We start from the raw sequence: 19,956 nt of genomic DNA, 5'->3' as shown, positions 1-19,956 counted from the left end.
CATTACAGTGATGAAAATCCCTACCCTCGTCCGGATGCCTGGGTTCTAATGCCAGGAGGAGTCTCCTGTTGGCCTTGGGTGTTTTCCTCATCTAAAAAGACGTGAGTCAAGCAGATGATCTATAAAATAACCTCTTCAGTTCTAACATTCAATGATTCTTCCCAGGACTAATATAGTTGTATTTAAGATTTGACTGTTGGAGCGCCTGGGTGGCTCAGTTGGTTGAGCGTCCAACTTCGGCTCAGGTCATGATCTCACGGTCTGTGAGTTCGAGCCCCGCATTGGGCTCTGTGCTCACAGCTCAGAGCCTGGAGCCTGCTTCGGATTCTGTGTCTCCCTCTCTCTCTTCCTCTCCCCTGCTCATGCTCTGTCTCTCTCTGTCTCAAAAATAAATAAAAACATTAAAAAAATTTTCTAATAAAAAAAATTTTTAAAAAAGATTTGACTGTTTAGGCAGTACTAATATTGTTGAAGACTGTTTTCATTACTTCCCCAGAATAATGGTTATTTATTTATATAGCAAACTCTAACATAGCAAGCAATAGGTTCCAGGCAATAGTCTCAGTATTTACAAACAGTAACTCCTTAAACCGCATCAGCTAACTTAATTTCCTCACTGCCTGTATGTACTTAAGAGAAAAAGGTAACAAAAACATTTTACGTTAGCAAGAACTGTAGACTGAATAAACCTCTAATTTCTATTCACTAGTCTGAATAATTTAAGCACTGATTGTTCCTTACTGAGAGCCTTAAAATAGATTGTGCAAATTGAACCCAGAAAAATAATGAATGGTCAATTTAGGAATAAATCCATGGAGCACTGGTACCGTTGATTTGCGCCCATACTTTCTTCCTGACTGATAGAAACATAATAACTCAACTGCCACCCATAAACTCCACAACTCATCGTTTTAAGCAAATTAGCAATACTGCCTCATTCATTCAATCATTGTAAAAATTAAGAGCAACAGCTATGCTTCTAGCACTGTGCTGGCCCCCGGTGATGTGCTAATACATGAGGCTGATGTGACCTTATGGGGTTTAAGGTCTAAAGATGTAAAATGCTAAGATGTGCATCTATGACCACTCAATTAAAAACCTCCTGGGTGAAAGCAGTGGTTTATTTTCTAAAAATTAAAATATATTAATGACACGGGGCACCTGGGTGACTCAGTCAGTTAAGTGTCTGACTCTTGACTTCGGCTCATGTCATGACCTTGCAGTTTAGCGGGTGTGAGCCCTGCGTCGGGCTCTGAGCAGACAGTGCGGAGCCTGCTTGGGATTCTTCCTCTCCTCTCTGTCTGCCCCTCCCCTGCTCACACTCTCTGTCTCTCTCAAAATAAATAAATAAACTTAATATATACATATACATATATGTAATGACAAAATAAAATGCGCCAAGTAGAACCGAGATTGTTTGACCTTTGTCCTGCAAGCAAAAACCAAAACCCAGGATAAACTGAAATTACGTACAAAAAACTTCTATAATAAAAAAAATATGGTGATAGAATGTGGAAAGTTCCCTATTTATTTACATACACATGTTGATATCCTTACAGTTTTATCACTTGGCACTTATACTAACTCCTGAAATATTATTTGTGGGACTAATAATCATAAAAGCAATCTCATAAAAAGTAACTCCACCTGATCATTGAAAAGATAGTTCTAGAAAATTCCAAGTATAATTACTTCATACCTTTTGAAAGCAAATGAAAAGAAGGTCTGTACCCATAGAAAGCACAGAGCCACATATTTAGGCAATGTGCAAATTTAGTACTTAGAACCTTGGGTATGTATATCCATATGTACATTTCCCATTTCTTATTTCTTTGGGTGACCAGAAATAGAGTGATTTTTTTTCCATGAAACCATCATCGCTACTTAAAGATCAGAGGCCTGGGGCACCTGGGTGGCTCAGTCGGTTAAGCATCTGACTTCGGCTCAGGTGATGATCTCACAGTTCATGGGTTTGAGCCCTGCATCGGGCTCTGTGCTGACAGCGCAGAGCCTGGAGCCTATTTCAGATTTTGTGTCTCCCTCTCTCTCTGACCCTCCCTGGCTCATGCTCTGTCTCTCTCTGTCTCTCAAAAGTCAATAAATGTTAAAAAATTAAAAAAAAAAAAAGATTATAGGCTTTTACTTACAAACGTACCATGAAACATGACAATTCTAAGGATGTCCATTATTCACTTAATTTGTCCAGGGTCTCAACAAAGAACTGCTGTGTTCATAACCCAAAACTAGATTCTTATAAGTTCTGAGCAGGAAATATTCTTTACATTTTATAGTGAGTTGATACACCAATACAAGCAAAACACTGTGAATCTTCCAAAGAGTTATTTTTCTCTGTGAGTTAATGTGAGAATGGTAACACCACTGGGGATGAATAAATTGTTCTCCTGATGCAGTTGTAACTTATCTTGCTCAAGAGCAACAGCATTATTCAGGAGCTATGCCATCCAGCTGCTGATAAGTTTCACAGAAACAAATCCCAAAAGGGCATCTGTGTTAAGGTCAGCAGTAACTTTGTAAAATCACGTATCTAAAATGACAAAAAGGGCATTCAGATCTTCTGCGGCTGCCTCTCTCGTGGAATCCAATGATGTCAGAGGCACAGGCGCCTAGAAGTTCTCCCAACTGGTATGTCTAGATCATGTCCCTGTAGGACAATCGCTACTACCCTTCTGGCTCCCGGGAGCGTTATTCCCATACTGGTGCACTCAGGGCAAAACTGAGGTTGGCTGTGTCCTGCCTTTTTGTCACAATTTCCAGAGGTAGGATGGAGTAAACCTAACATACAGTGGAGGGAAGCACTGAGACATATCTTTACCTTACAAAGTGTGACTGCAGTCGCCAAAATTGGATGTGAAAAGCTTTCACCAAAGCGTTCACTGAGCTTTTTAAGTTTTGTGAATATTTATTCTCTAATCACTACGATATTGTAAGTGGTGACAGTTTTTTCACCGTGCATGGTCCAATTTAGAAGTTCCCTTGGTAGATAGAGTCCTGCGTAGATTTGATCTGAGACAAGAATAAATGCATAGAGGTCTTGGGGACTATGCTGACTATATTGTTAATTCCTGGGGAAAGATAACAAATGGCCTTTGTCTTGCCTGCCTTCCAGAAGTGAACCCCAGTCCTTTTTGATGGGTGTAAATAATGTACACAACATTTAAAATTCTCATGGTGCTTTCCAAGTATCAAAAATATAAAATAACTATCTCCATTGACATTTTTCCTTTCTTTCAGGTTAAGGGCAACTGAGAACATACAATATAGTCGGCATGTAAAAAATGACAAAAAACAAAACACAATCCTTAAGACATACATCTCCCATTTCTATTCAATTTAATATATGGAAAATTATGTATTTCATTTCCCATTCAACTCAGCATTCAAATAATTGGTTTCCTCTTGACAAACCCACCAGCTCATTTCCATAATTCCTGTATATATAACTCTTTCCCAAAATGGATAATGCATGAGCAGTTCCCTCCCACCCCCCACCCCCAGGGAAGACTTCAAGTATATAGCAAGGTGACCTCACTAAAACGAATTATAATCACAATCTATTTTCTGTATTTGAACCAATCCTTCTGGGACAGTACACCAGCCTTCAATATTTTTCTCAGAAACAGATGACAATAATTTTCAATATTACTGCTGTTATAACTGTTTATAAAAATCTACCGTTTCTTGGGTTTCACAGTAGGCTCCCTGTTTTTATTTATTTAAAAATAACTTAAAGTGGAGAATTCGGGAATACTATCATTTTAAATACTGAAATAGTGTGCTTAGCACAAATACTGTCACTCTGTTGGCAGAGAAGAGAGAAAATACCAAAAGAATATAAAAGCAAGTTGTGATACCTACATACAAAATAATGTCTACTCAATAGACAAATGAAAAATTTTGTGAGATAATAAACTTAATATAGCTTACAACACAATGTGCTCCAATTAAATCAATTTATAAATACAATTATCTATCCTTCAGCTCAGGAAACAAAATAGTAAACGTATACAGAAAATGATTCTCACTCATTTATTCTATAAATTCATATGTAAAGTACTCTACTAGGCACTATGTGCAATACAAGTTACCCTTGACCATGAAAACACAGGAGATAAGGTATGAGAACATTACCTCTAAAGAATTAATTGCTATATACTTTAAAATAAAAGAGTGTGTGTAATATTTAAAATACAAGCGCACATAGCCTATTATTGTACCAATTCACTAAAATATCACCACTAGTGGGGCGGCTGGCTGGCTCGGTCGGCTGGGCGTCCAACCTAAACTCAGGTCACCATCTCACGGTTCGTGGGTTCGCGCCCCGCATCAGGCTCCGTGCTGACAGCTCAGAGCCTGGATCCTGCTTCAGATTCTGTGTCTCCCTCTCTGTCTGCTCCTCCCCCACTCACACTCTGTCTTTCTCTCTCTCTCAAAAATAAATAAAAATTTAAACAAAACTTTTTAATAAAAAAATTAAAAAATATATCATCACTAGTGTTACTCTGTTCTCCAAAAATGAGTTTGTCTGTAGGTCAAAGTTCAAGCTAAACCTCAGGTTAAGAATATCTGCTCATCTTTTTATGAACGTGTTGCACATTTGGCATTTAACTCTCACCAATGGTCCAAAGCTACAGAATCTATGCCAAATAAATACTTGATGTGTACTACCAACAACATGATCATTTACAAGGGACCTCTGTGTATACGACCCCAGGAAAAGATGTAGAGCATGTATTTATAAAGTTGTCTTCTGAGGTCTTAAAATTCAGACATTGATTCGGACATACAGAACAAGAGGATACCATGAGATGAAAAGTACACTAAAAAAAATGCCTAGATTTTGTTAATATGCAAACCCTATAAAACCCATCATTTAGTCCTGACTCTCTACCGAGCACAACACCCAACACTACTCCTCAGAACAACTGCGTGAATTACATACTATTTTCCACACTGGGGACACATGCAAAGTAAGGCTAAAGAGCTTCGTCCCCACCGGGGATGCGTGACAGGGAGGCCGTGGCTCCCAGCTGCACAGTCGGAGCACACAACCCTTTCAGCCAGGCTCTGATGGAACTGACCCAGCACCGCTCAGCCACGGGAGGAGGGACGCAGCAGTCACTAAGCCAGGCCAACATTCAGGTGTCCCAGAAACTTCCACTTGGTGCTGCTCATGGTCAAATTGTCCTGCTGCTGTGTCCTGAGCCGCACTGTATTAGAATATAGGAATTCTCAGTTGGCCTGCTAATTAGGAAAAAAACAGAGCCAATTTCCTTCTCAGTGGCCACACTCAGAAAAGGGATTTTCACTTTTGAGGCGAACAGCCAGATACTTTTTGGAGAACGCAACATGAGTGCTGGGCCAAGTCAGGATAGTGCTGGTGCGGGGGGGGGGGGGGGAGGGAGGATTGCTGAAGGGGCAGCAGTGGGGCCACGTCCACGAGGGTGTGGGCCCAGGAGTGTCCCTTTTAGGGGGACTTTGTTTCGTCCCATCCCCTGTGGAATATACGGGTGCAGATCTAAAATGCTGTCCCTACTTTGTACATCCTTCACTCCAGTGTGTTTGGAGAAAAGATACCAGAATTATCAAAATGATGACTTAAAATGTTGACTTGAGCTTCACTTAACCGCTGACTACACAGGTACACGTTTTTGTCTGGGCCAACCCTAACTGAGGTTACAAATGGATAGGGCATCGCCTCCATCCAAAAAAGTCTCACTATATCCTCACATATTACGTGAATATACAAAACCAACACAAAACAACCCTTTCATTTAAATATCCATAACCTTTAATATAGTTTAAACTCATAACTGGAAAGAACACTTCCCATGTTTGAGAGGGAAGGGGGGGAAGGGAAGGTACACACACATACACACTTTTTCATATACTAAGCCATGTTAAACATGATACCAATGTTCACACTGTAGACACAAAACTACAGCGTGCTGTGTCCAAAATGACCTACTTCCCTTATCCTCGAGCCTCCTTTACATCAACTACTATTAGAGCAAGTTACCAACCCCCTCCTCCTCCCCTAAATGTCCTCCAATACAACAGAAAGTCCAAGGAATAAGATGCAGACAGGGGAGAAGAGGCAAATTCAGGGACAATCAGAAACCTGTGTAAGTCTTGCTAAACTTAAGAACAGAAAGAACATTTGGGGCAGCTGGGTGGTTCAGTCGGTTACGTGTCCGACTTCAGCGCAGGTCACGATCTCACGGTCCCTGGGTTTGAGCCCCGAACTGGGCTCTGTGCTGACCGCTCAGAGCCTGGAGCCTTTTTTGGATTCTGTGTCTCCCTCTCTCTGCCCCTCCCTCCCTCCCTCCCTCTCCCTCTCTCCCTCTCTCTCTCTCTCCCCCCCAAAATAAATAAAACATTAAAATTTTTTTTAACTTTAAAAAAGAACAGAAAGAACATCTGATTCACAAAACACATATTTCTAAACACTAAATAGCAACACATACATTTATCCCCATAAAAGAAAGCTCTCTTTCTCATGAGCATTTTGTTTTCTTTTAAACATCTATGTCCCTCACTTCTTTCTTCTTTGATTTTTGGATGCATTCCTTATCAGCTCACATGTAAGTGTGATTTCCTATTATTTTATATATGAATAAAAATTCCAAAATAAATGACATACTACACAGCTAAGAAATAAACTTTCAGTTATAAAATCTTAGGGCATTAAGGGACACCTGGGAGGCTCAGTCAGTTAAGTGTCCGACTTTGGCTCAGATCACGATCTCACAGTTCATGGGTCCAAGGCCTTCATTGGGCTCTGTGGTGATGGTGGGAACTTACTTTTGGGATCATGTCTCTCCCTCTCTCTCTGTCCCTCCCCCACTCATGCTCTCTCCCTCAAAATAAACAAACAACTTTAAAAAAACCCTCTAGGACATTAATAGAGACATGTTTCTATGCATAATTAATATTAAAACTTTTTTACATAAGGTTGGAATATATTTTTGAAGTATAAAATATAAATCACAAAATGTGTAGGAATTTCAGCTTTCAATCCTGGAGTCCTTAGATAAAAGACCTTCAGTATTTAAAACATTTCACTAGAAGATTTATGTATTCTGAAAAAAAAAATCATTCCAAATTGGAATCTAGACATTTCCTTTTAAAGATTGGTTTTAGATTCACTATGGAATAGCTAAAGAGACTGTCATCACCTTAAAAAATGCAATTTGTCTCTGCAATTATGAGATTATATATAACAAACACGACTTACAGTCACAAACGTGAATATACACACTTTTTAAAACCTAGCTCTATCTAAATTTAACTTTATTTATAAAGCAATATAGGCCAATCATAATGAGATGCATTTCCACTTGACAATAAATTTCACAGTTATTAATATACTGGAAAACTTGTGTTGCTGTAGCACTGTGAAAGTGGGCAAAGGTATTTTTTTTCCCTATTATGCCATAAAATAAAACCAGGATTACTCATCATTCACCAGTATTTCCTTCTCATATCTCTGTAATCTCTGCAGAAATATGGTGGGTAAGAGAAAGCAAGATAACGGTTTTCTAAGGTCAAATAAAAATAAAAGTTCTATGTTGTGGTAGAAATACACCACTTTTCTCTCCAAGGGGAAATACTCCTTGCCCTGACACTCTATGCTGAATTTGTTTTATATGGATATCATATGACCTGATCCATTTATTGGAGAAAATGTCACTGGTTCAATGATATCCTATCCTGGGTTCCTTTATATATTACTTTTAACCTCTTTTAATTACCAAAACTTATAAGAATTTTCTCGATGTTGTCCCTACAATATTATTTAAAATACTATGTAAAGCACAAAGCCAAAGTACTCAAGAGACTCCAAATATTAAACCATAGGACATTGACAAGAGTCAGTCATGTATGACCTACAAAATTGACTATTTCATGTGGTTCAACCCAATAAAGCATTCCCTAACTCTCACATCATTGAAACTAAAACTCAACAGCTGCCCAAGGAGCCAGCTGCCTGCCTGATGAAGTTGTGGCATGAAAGATTTGGGACACAGAAGCAGAGCAAAGGCTACTTTCCATCAGTAATACCTTTCTGGTCTAGGAAACACCTAGACCCCTTCTAGAGAAGGGGACTCATGGGGCGCCTGGGTGGCGCAGTCGGTTAAGCGTCCGACTTCAGCCAGGTCACGATCTCGCAGTCCGTGAGTTCGAGCCCCGCGTCGGGCTCTGGGCTGATGGCTCAGAGCCTGGAGCCTGTTTCCGATTCTGTGTCTCCCTCTCTCTCTGCCCCTCCCCCGTTCATGCTCTGTCTCTCTCTCTGTCCCAAAAATAAATAAACGTTGAAAAAAAAAAAAAAAAAGATGAGAAGGGGACTCATATAATGGGAGCAACTCATGAATGAAGATGGCTAATGCCAGGTGGAATAAGTCAGGAGCAAATGACAAGGACGAGGTGACAATATTACAATACTAGCCCATGTCCAATGGATTGAGTCTTTCATACCCATTTTCAAAAATGTGTACCTCTATCAAGTAGGGTTCTTGGGGTGCTTGGGTGGCTCAATTGGTTAAGTGTCTGACTCTTGGTTTCGGCTCACGTCATCATGATCTCACAGGTTCGTAAGTTTGAGCCCTACACTGGGCTCTGCACTGACAGTTTGGAGTCTGCTTGGGATTTTCTCTCTCGCGCGCGCGCGCACTCTCTCCCTGCCCCTACCCTGCTTGCTCACTCGCTCAAAAAAAAAAAAAAAAAAAAAAAAAAGAGTAGGGTTCTTAAACAATTTAAGTTAGGGGTTGAAGAAACTGTGTGAAGAAATGAAAGCAAATGTGTTAGTAAAAATCCTTTGTTCAATTACATAATGCAACTTTTAAATGTGACTAAATCTCTTCGAAGGCTCTGAACTTATTCAAAAGGAATAGCTCTAAAGGGCAACTAAAAGGTGCTTATGAGATATTAGGTTCTCTGAGGAAAAAGTGCCGGTGAAAATTAATTTCACGGACACCCCCTTGCAAGTGACAACTGCATGGTCATCATCAGGATGATGTATCAGAATGTTCCCATTCAGAATTCTTAGTGAATTCAGGCTATTTGGTCTAGCTGGGAAATGAACTCCAGTTGAGGCAGCTAACTCTGATCAAATCAGGACCCTCCTCTTCCTCATAGATTGCCCAGAACATGCAAGTAACTTAAGAAAAGTTAAAAAGGAGTCATTCTTTGGGGAATAGCAGTGTGATGCTCTTGGAGCACCCTCTGGAGGCCACAGGAAAGTGACACTGGTAACTCGGACAAAGAAGAAAATTCTGGTTATCTCTGGCCTTCCAGATCTGCAGTCCACGGATCTCCCTTGCGTTGGACTCAAAAGTGTACTTGTTCAATCTTAATCAAGATGATATACAACACATGCATAATTAATTTATTGTTTGAAAATGCAAAAGAAATACAAGATGTAACCACATTCTCACACAATTGGGTCTTCATTTTAAAAAAGAAAAAAAAATGTGCTGATTAGTGTATTTTCAGCCTACATTCTGAATTCTTTCAGGAATTTATTGCAGAGGCATCTTTTAATATTTAGAAGAGAGGAATGTGAAAATATAGCATTCTCATTAAAAAGGGTAAGCACACGAGGTTATACGGGGGTCCTAATAGTTATCAAACTTCTCAGTAGCCAGCCTTAGGTTAGTAAAATGGAGAGCAAATTAAGTTCTGTTTTTTCCCCTAACACCTTGCCTTTTCTAAAGCAACAAACACTGACATCTATTGGCATTTTGGTAGCTCACTTTTTAAAGAATCTGTTAAAACTCATACAAGGACACAACCACACAACTAGAATGTAAAGCATTACAGTGGATCCAAAACGTCACTTGTGCCTTTGGGAAATTTCATTTTCTGTACCTTATAGCATATTCAATAGACACTATTGTCTTCTGGTTAAAATAAATCAGTTTTTAAACCAAAGCTATCTGGTTTATTTTTTTGCATTTTCTGTTTATGCAGAGGAAAGTCCTAGGATTAACCAAAATATGAGAAGTCCATTTATTTGTCTCTTTGAGCAAACAGAATCACTCACCCGGTTTGTTTTCCTCTGTCCTAATAGAACACGATAAACTATCAGGACTGTGAAAGCCAAATTTAGCTTGTTACTCCAAGAAGGTTAATAAAATACCGATTTGGTATGTGTCATACTCCCAGAACTTTAAACACTACGTACAACCATTCTAGTGGTTCTAGAGGGGAGAGCACAAAGAATGAGAAGTATGGATTTCCTATATTCATCATTTATTTATATTTAGAAACACCTGCACTCAATTCTGGGCTCCTTGCTGGCAATATACTATTACATTTGATAAAAAGATAACAAAGAAAATGTTCATACACACTCTTTCCCTTTCAATTGCTGCAATTTGTACTAGTCCCCAAAGAGAAGATTATGCATTCTATATAATAAAGTGAGGTTTGAGAGTCATCTCTTAAGTGTTGCCAGCAAAGGAGTCGTGTTTCAAAATCTTCTCATAGCTTGAAACCTCAGCGTCTTTCTGCCAGAGATAAAATTATGTTGCACCTCACCCTATTTTCAATATTTAGACTGAATTCGGGACCGTTTTCATAATACATATATGCAGCTATGGTGTTTGACATATTTATCCACTTTTCTCTATATATACAGGTAGTAGATACTAATATTTATACTCATTCTAATCTAAAGCCAGTTTGGGATTATTTTTTTTACCATAAAAGGTAAGTTTTGAAAATGATATCAAATACCTTTGTAAAGACCTGGACGATTTGCTTCTTAAGTAATTTTATGAACAGAATTATCATGTATCGGGCACTTACTACATGTTAGGCGATGTTCAGTACGCCTCTGTGGATTACCTCATTAAGCCTCGTAATAACTTCATGATAATAATAACATTTTACTATGCAGTTTTTACAAATAAGGAAACTTAGGCATAGAGAGATTAGGCAACTTTCTCATGATATCTTTAAGGAGCAGGAACACTAGGATTTAGACCCAGGCAATCTGGCTAAAGAGCTAAGAACCAGGCACTCTGCTTTTTGCCGACTGGCAGTGAGGCGTTTTTGTACTTCCCAAAGGACAAGTGACAAAATACACAAAGCATCTGTTACACTGCCTGGAACATGCTAAGATATTCAATAAATATTAGCTCCCTTATTGATAATATAAAGAGTGCCTGGGTGGCTCAGTCGATTGAGCATCCGACTTCAGCTCAGGTCATGATCTCGTGGTTTGTGGGTTCAAGCCCCACGTCAGGCTCTGTGCTCACAGTTCAGAATCTGGAGCCTGCTTCGGATCCTGTGTCTCCCTCTCTCTTTGCCCCTCCCCTGCTGGTGCTCTGTCTCTCTCTGTCTCTCAAAAATAAATAAACATTAAAAACATTCTAATGAATATAAAAGCATCCAGTATAGTGCCTGGCATGTAGTAAGGTATTCCTTTTTCTCATACTAGTTCAATATTTCCTGATTATATATATATATTTTTTTCCTCATCAGTATTACTTTCTCATCTTGCAGATATGAGAATAGTATCCCAAGTTTCTCTCTTTCTGCTTCAAAATAATTTTTCAAAATAAATCCTATTTCATCTTATCAATGATATTTAGTGTTTTGAATAATTACATAAGGTAAGTGGCCAGAAGTAACCAGGTTGAAACATCGCTGGACATTCCTCTGGCTCTGTAAACACACGGTGCCCTGTTAGTGACAGCACACTTTATATCCAAGAATGTTTACAAGCACTTCAGTCTGGGGAACCACTTCAAGAAACACGTGGGTGATGTCATCGAGGGAGCACACAGACCACTTCTACCCATTTGGTATACTAAGATTCTCAATTTATCCACCACTTGTACTCACAAATGCCTCCTTCTGCCAAGATTAAGAGGAGTCACAATAGTTCTAGAACTTGGCTTAGCTTGGTCACGGATTTGTTTCAGGTCACTTGAAAGGAAAAAGAGAGAGAGAGACAGAGAGAGGGAGACAGAGAGAGAGAGAGAGAGAGAGAGAGAGGGAGGGAGAGAGAGAAAAGAATCCATTGTGGTGTTTTATGAAAGAAAAACATATCAGCCAATGGAGATTCATAAGGGAAGCTCAGAGCCAAAGACCAGATAGCAAAACAAAACAAAGCAAAACAAAAACTCTGGGTTTGTAACCGGTGCTTCAATAGGAAGAGTTTGTTGGGCTAAATCAATAAGAAGAGGCTGGAATGGGAGGTCTAGAATCTAGGAGGCCCAGGATGTTACAGGGCCCCTGGTACAACATGGATCTGGGTTACAAAGCCCAGGATTTGCTGAGGTTGCTTATTTTGAGCAAAGAAGAGGAACCAATGACACCAAGGGCTTGGGACCTATTAGAGCCACTATTATGGAATAGATAATTCTGTTGAACATCTGCAGCCCCAACAGTGTGCAATTCAATATTCAGTTAATTGTATAAAAATGTGGATGCTATGAAACATAGCCATGTATGTATCACATATCAGTCACACATGTCATATGAAAGTTAAAGAAGCCCTTCTCCCCTGAAAATTTCCCTCCAACAGATGTGTTTATGCCTCTGCATATAATACAGCACACAGCGGGGCTGAGAGGCCATTATCTCAGCATTACATCTCCCCCGACTGTCGTGAAGTAATGTTATAACAGCCAAAGAGAGGCTGGGCAGTTCATGTGCGTCATGTAGTGTGTGCACTTGCAGTGGCCACTTTAAGAAAGGGGTCAAGTGTGGGGCTGACGGACTCTTATGCAGGAGCTATTTAACGGATGGGTGTGGTCCGTAGGTCCTCATCTGGGCTGGCTTGTCAAGGGGCAACACTACAGTGATGACACCAGAAGTTGCTCTTTTGAGGACACCTGGAGAACTTGAGTGCAAAGGAAGTTAAGGAAGGCACGTGAGTTTCTCCCACAAACCATTACGGCTATAGGTTATTTATTCCCCCAAGATAAGGAAATGTAACTGGCACTCACCATTGTAAGGAAAATGACAAGGAGAGAAACGCTGATTTCAAAGCAATACTATTAATGCCACGTGCTTTTACAGAGAGCTGGTTTCAAGTTGACCATTCTTTTCAAATCGAATGAAGAATCAATATTCTTAAGTGGTTTATGTGATTTATATGACTTTTTACCTCCTCCAAGGTGCCCTGGAGGAGGTAAAAAGTTCCTCCCCAAAGACGACGACTCCCTGATGGAAAAGGGAGATAAACATACTAAAAACCAACCCGAGCCAAGTTCACCTCAATTTTCAGGAAGATAATAGGGAGAATGTCACTTAAAGATGCCAATCTATCTGGTTTAGAGGGAATCGCAACGTGGACTGGAAAGCAGAATGAGAGCCACCGAGGAAGCTCTGGAACTCTGTGTCAAGGGAGAACCTTCAGTAGTCACAACACAGCTGCTACCTAGTAGATAAGATCTGTAAGACACAGAAATGCCTGCTTGCTCTTAAATCTCCCCCCCACGGAACTACCTGATTATCTGAAATGTCTATGTTATGGCACTGCCACTATAAACCCTTGACAAAATGCAAACCTGTTACCTGAGAGGGATGCCACTTCAAACCAATGCCCTGTTTAATTCATCAGACCACCTACAGAGGAACACAGAAACTTGTGAAGGTAGAGTTCACAGGCAGGACAAGGAAAGACCTAAGGCCCCCACAAATAACTCTACAACTTTACAGTTCTGGCTACATCTAAGGTCTCTTTAATTTACCATGATGACTTTTGAAAGGACAATAGATAAAGTCACATAGAGGTTGCTAATTCGGCTCCCCATTTCAGAACTTGTCTCCAAAACACAAGGTAAAAGTAAACAAAATTTCAATATACCCTCATGAAGTAATTAAGGTGAATCTGATCAGCAGTATCTTATTATACAAGCATGCACAGGAATGGTCAGTGGCCAAACAATTACTCTTTGTTCAATTTCTGTTTTGCTCAAAACCTGCCGAAGGTCCCTGCCAGTAAGTCAGGTTCTGAAATGCTATCAGTGATGCCAATAAGAAGACTAAGCAAATCTTGTTTTCTTCCTACAAGGAACAAATATTTCTGCTTATCTTCTCAGCCACAGTATTACCAAGTGCTATTGAATTCATTCTTCAGGAGTGCTGGGGGATGCTTTAAGTGACTTTAAGTGACTTAATGAATCTGGATCAATTAACAATTGGGAATGGACGAGACAGAAAAAAAAAGACCTTATACGTCTCCCTCTCTTCTCCTTTTTTAAGCATCTTCTTCAATCGCTCATAAGCAAGTATTTATGTGGGATGCTTGCTCTATTCAAGACAATGTATATCTAAAGGATCAGCTCTTCCTTGGGAAATCGAAGGTGAAACTGTCATTCACATCCGTGTGCTAATGATCAAAACCAAGATTTGTCTCTAGAAAGCCTCGACTGCCATTTCATCCTATTATATAACCAGCGGGCACCTGGGTTCAAACATTTAGACAAACTTTTGCTTTTTGGAACCTCTTGGGAGCATAAATTAAGCATATTTATCAAGGAGGTCCTGAAAACCAGAACTGGTAAGCTGGAAGTCTGAGAACTTATTTGGAGCAGACCTGGTTCCTGGCACTAACTAGATTTTTATCTGCTTCGCTGACCTCTAGGAATCCCTCTCAACTGATCTGAGTTCCAGTATCTCAGGGCTGAATCAGGGTGAACGTACGCACACACCGCGACCCTACAGGGCTTCCCCTCGGCCAAACCCAGCCGCGCACCCGCTCCAGCTCCCGGGGCCTCTCTCCCGACCACCCAGCTCTGCCCAACCAGGCGCGCCAAGTGGAGACCCGTTCCCGCTTTTCTCGCTAGAGGGCAGACGGGGCCCGTGCAAAGCCCTCCTAGCGCCGGACGAGCGCGCACCCAGCCTCGGTTCCCGCACTTCGGTCCGGCTCCCGGGCTGGGTTCAGCTGCGGGGCGCTAGGAAAAGGCCGGGCCAGGGAGTGCTGCGCGACCAGGACCCCCGGAGGGCGCGGGCCGCGGCTGCCGCCCCTAACCGTACGCGCGGGGTGCGGACGTCCGGGTGGGGCTGGGCGCCCAGGTGAGGGGCGGCCCCACCGAAGGCGAGAACCGCCCGGTTCCGCGGACGCGCGGGAGCAGCGCCAGGCGCCAGGAGCGCAGGGCGCGGGCAGGCGAGGGAGAGGCGACGCCAGCGGAGGAGGAAGAGGATCGCGGAGCCGGGCCGTGCTGCGCACTCACCTGGGCTCGGGCCGCCCGCTGGGAGCGCGGGCTTCTTGCCGGAGCCTCGGTCCTTCTTGCCCTTCCCCTTGCCTCTGCCTTCTTTGCGCTCGGACATCTCGCCCGAGAAATGCACGCTCTACGCGGACGGCTCCCGGCGAAGGCGACGCGCCCCAAGTTTGGTCCGAGGGCTTGGATCGGGTTCGGGAAAAGTTTGTCCCTCGAGGAGGGAGAGCGCGTGGCCCGGCTGAGGCACTCGCGGTGCGCGGGGGCGTCTCCTGTCGCCCGCGGGGAGCGGCGCGGACGCGGCGTGCGGTCCGGGCCACCTGGGGCTGGCGGTCGCTCTCGCTCTCGGAGCTGTTCGTGTCGCTCAGGGAAGTCCTCGGTTCCCGCCGCGCTGGGTCCAGCCGCTGTCGGCTCCGGTGGTGGCGTCCGTCCGGCGCGCTCGCAGCCCGATGAGGGAGAGGCGTTCACCGTCCTGCCCCGCGCTCGATTCGCCCAGGCAGCCGCCGCCGCTCTGCTCCTGACCTCCGCGCGAGCCCGGAGTTCTGACAAGTTTTGGGGAAACTCCTCGCCGGCTCTTTTTCAATTGCCCCACAGCCACCCACCTCCCGCTCGCAGGTTGGAGGCTGGCGCCTCCTTCTCCCCCTCCCCTTGCCTCGCCCCCTCCCTCTTCCCCACCACACCCCCACCCGGAGGCGCGGACACGCCACCGGGAGGAGCCTGGGCTCGGCGCTCCCGGGCGCAGCCCCTTTCCCTCCCCGAGCCAGGCCGGGCGGGGGGCGGCGGCGCGCAGTGCGGCTGCCTGGAACCCCCGACAGGGGTCGCTGGAAGCCGCGCGGAGACGTCGCCCGCGCCGGCGCCGCCGCGCTCGCGGTAACCAAACCCAGTGGCCCCGGGAGCTTCAAAGACAGAGGAAAGGACCCAGAGGCTCCTCGCTCTCCTCCGCTGCCAAGCAGCCCCGAAGGGAAGGTCCGTGCCCAGCAATGCGGAGAGACGTTGGAGAAAAAAGTTTGGAACTCTGACACCTGCCCCCCAAAAGAAGGCTCTGTGCAGCCATCCGGAAGGAGCGAAACTTTGGTTGTTTTCGCATGAGAGTGTGGAGTTCATTCCTTTCTTACTTCAGTGAGAGCCCCACGCGCGCGTAGGGCAAAGACAAACTGTGTGCAAGGGAATCTGAGTGTGCGGCTGTTCCGGGTGCACAGAAGGGCTCCGAGAACCTTAAAGATGGTCGATGGCGCTGTCTTCCTTGATCTGCCCCTTGAATGCGTGTGTACCCCGCCTTCACGTGGGTAACCACGTGCCTGTCATAAGTCTCGTCTTTAGCTTTTCACAAAATAAATAATAATCATCTAGCCTCTAAAAAGAGGGTGTCTTAAACTGTATCTCTCACTCCAACTTAATTTTCAAAGGAACTGATCAAACCCTGGTTAAAAGACGACCAACAACCAAGTTACTATAGTAGCTGAGGGTCACTCAGTTCTGCTGAGAGGGACAGCAAGTAGGGAGAGGTAGAGTTGGGAAGACAGTCCTAGAGATCTTTAATACATTAACGCTAGCTTTCTCAGATTCAAACTTTCCTCAGAACTGCGGATGAACTCCTTCTTCCCTTGCCCTCCCTCTGGTGGAGAATTCTAAAGAGCAGTGAAATCCAGAAAACATGGGCACCCTGCGGCAAAGGACACAAGTTAAAGGCCAGGGTAATCCACACCGTGGAATGATCCAGAACCATGTAGAGGTCACATCCTCATAGTTCTATGACAGCCGTGGCTAACTTAGAAAGTTAATTTACAGGGATAGACTCCTGTTGTGGTCAGGAAGAGGTGAGTATGAACAGCAATGTGTGAAATGGACTTCCTCCTCTTTACAGGTGATTTGCTCCTGATTTTCCATTCTCCCGGGCACGTGTTAACTGAACCATTACCTGCAGACAGCCTTTAGGTATATATTGTAATTGCCAATTAAATAAAGGTGAAATATGGGAAGGGGAGGGCAAAATCATTCATTTTAAATAGTCCTAAAAGAAGAATGATTTTATTCTCGTTTAATTTGCAGGGTAATAAGAACTGTTAAGAGATACCTTAGCAGTAATGCCATCATTATTTACTTTGAAAAAGTTTGATGTCCAAATATCTTCTGATTACCCTTCAACAAACACCAAATGTAAGTGTACGAGGCCATAAAAACAGCAAAATCAGGGGAAAGATTATGAATACACCCGAATAGCACTGTAATATTCCACAGAGTCTAATGTAAAATGAAATCTGAATGTTGCCTGAAATAGCTCTGTTTTCCCAGGAGGGGCCACTGCTCAACAAGCAGGAAGCAGCAAAATTCAGAAAAGGGGGACCCTTTCCTTTTTTTTTTTTTTTTTTTTTTTTTTTTGCCGAAAAGACATTTATTACCGAGCTATAAATTAGAGGTGGTGGGCAGGGTGCAGGAGGACGGGCTGAGTGGTCACGTTTTGGGCATCCGCTCCTCTCTGTCCTCCTGGGCCTGGATTCTGAGCTCCTCCTGCAGGCGCTCCCTGGCTCGGACCACCTTGGACTGCAGGTAGAAGCAGCCACCCACGGATTTGTCGTTCGCCTCGAATACGTGTTCGTAGTTCTTCTGGATCTCCTCGGTGCTCAGCTTGGAGACATTGAGAATCTGCTGTGCCTCCTGGAGGCTGAGGCCGGACAGGTTGGAGGCAGCTGCAGACTGGTGTCCAGCACGTCCCCGAGCGTCAGCTGCTGCCCGGCTGCAAACTCCTGCCGCAGGGCTCGGGCAAAGGCCCTGCCCACCACCTGCACCCCCATCACAATGATCTGGGCCAGGTATTTAGCCATGGTGGCCGCTCTGCCTCGGGGTCGTGGACTGCTGCGTCCTGGCCCCCGCGGCCCTCGGCTCAAGGGCGACCGACGGGTCAGAGGTCAAGGGCGAGGGCGCCTGCGTGACTCCGCACTAGGCATGCGTACTTTATCTCCAGGATATGAGACCCTTTACTGGCTTGGTATACAATAGATAAATGTTATCAAATATATCGTTGTTTTAGAATTGAGGAATATCAAGCAAACATGTATGTTGGGATGAAAAGTTTCAGGTCTTTCCAAACAAAACGGGAAGGCATTAGTGAAACCCATACCTATAGAAATACTAGAATTCATTTTGGAATGGATTTCGTTTGGATCTAGATGTTTTATTTCTCAAAACAGCTTATTAATTCCCCATTACGGTAATTTTTCCGTGAGGATAACGGAAGAACCTACAATTTTGTGATAATTTTCCATTTAAACAAATCTATAGTACTAGTTGACAGTTTTCCCAAACTAAGCATGAAGGACCACGGAAAAGATCATTGACATTGCTGATATTGTTGTCTTTTTTTTGTTTGTTTGCTTCATTGTCTTTTTTTTGTTTGTTTATTTTTGAGAGAGAGAGACAGAGCGCAGCGGGGGAGGCACAGAGAGAAAGAGGGAGGGAGACACAGAATCCTAAGCAGGCTCCAGGTTCTGAGCTGTCAGCACAGAGCCCCAGGCGGGGCTTGAACCCATGAACCATGAGATCGTGACCTGAGCCAAAGTTGGACACTTAACTGACTGAGCCACCCAGGCACCAGGACAGTGCCCTGTCTTTATAATAGTGGCCACCAAGTAATAGCATGATTCCTGTGGAAAGACTCAGGCCTGGGGAATGAGTGAATGTGAAGGCAGGAAGTTGGGTATAAGTGAGCATTCGATCATTGTTCTTTTTTGGTTTGATGTGCTAGAGAGACAGAGAGAGAGAGAGAAAAAAAAAAAGGACAAAATTTGCAATGATAAACGTTGAAAGAACATCTAAGAAAGATGATGAAGAGGCAATTGGATGACAGGGCTTCCTGGGTCTATGTTTGGATTCTGGAGTCATATTTTAGTTGTCAATGCAGCTGAAGTGTCAGAAGATTTATGACAAAGTCCAAATTTTTTTTTCTACCAATACATCATTTAAATATGTCTTTATTTTTTATATTATTTAATGTTAATTTTTCGAGGGTTATTTTATTCCATTATTTATGATTAGGTAAAAGAATAACCAAATAAAAGTCCATTTCTTTAATAATGAAAACACTTACGAGATTTTTCAAGGGTTTGAGATTGTCCTTAAATTATTCATCTGTATGGTCAGAAAGCGGCCAATGATTTTGAAGTTTCCATCCCCCTCCTTTTTTTTAAACCTTGGAAATGATCAGAAGAAGGGATGGAGAAGGGAAGAAGAGTATTTTTGCTTCCTTGAAAACCAAAATATAAACCTGAATTATATAATTTAGAAATGGTGACATATCTTCATGGTATGTATAATTTTCCTAAGTTGTTATATATTGTTTAGCTTTTAGAGTACGTATCATAGAGGGTATATCAGCTCTCAAGTAACATATGTCAATCTGTCAACATTTGTCAACTCCTGAAAAATAGAGTGGCGATTTATAAATAAGCAACTTGAGAAATAAAGACAAAATGGAGATCTTATATTAAATGACAGCTTAAAATCAGTGCAATCCAGTACCAGAACATTTTTCTTTGGCAAGGCTTTCCTTTTAAAGTACTCTTAGAATCTACAAAGCTGGCCAAATATGCCCTTTATCGCAGCAATTCCCATTTGGAAAATACCCCAAGAAAATTTTTTAAAGAAAAAATATGAATAAAATGAAAGAACATTAACATATGAAGATAGATTGCATTTTTTGAAAAATATTACGGATACTGACAGTAATGGGAATTTAATTTAGAATTCTGCAAATACTTTGAAC

General features: G+C 42.7%; 1 protein-coding gene and 1 pseudogene across 6 annotated transcripts in view; both read right to left on the bottom strand.

Annotated features, from left to right (window-relative positions):
* Positions 1-19,956, bottom strand: part of NRG1 (neuregulin 1) — a 1,130,312-nt gene that overhangs the window by 211,138 nt on the left and 899,218 nt on the right. The window lies entirely within an intron of this gene.
* On the bottom strand, positions 17,580-18,085 carry LOC112869877 (mitochondrial import inner membrane translocase subunit TIM16 pseudogene; annotated as a pseudogene).

Source organism: Puma concolor, chromosome B1 (genome assembly GCF_028749965.1).
Source record: "Puma concolor isolate L17-30 chromosome B1, mPumCon1.1.hap2, whole genome shotgun sequence".
Classification (NCBI taxonomy): domain Eukaryota; kingdom Metazoa; phylum Chordata; class Mammalia; order Carnivora; family Felidae; genus Puma; species Puma concolor.
Note: the sequence above shows the minus strand (reverse complement) of the source record. Positions and strands in the feature narration are given on the sequence as shown.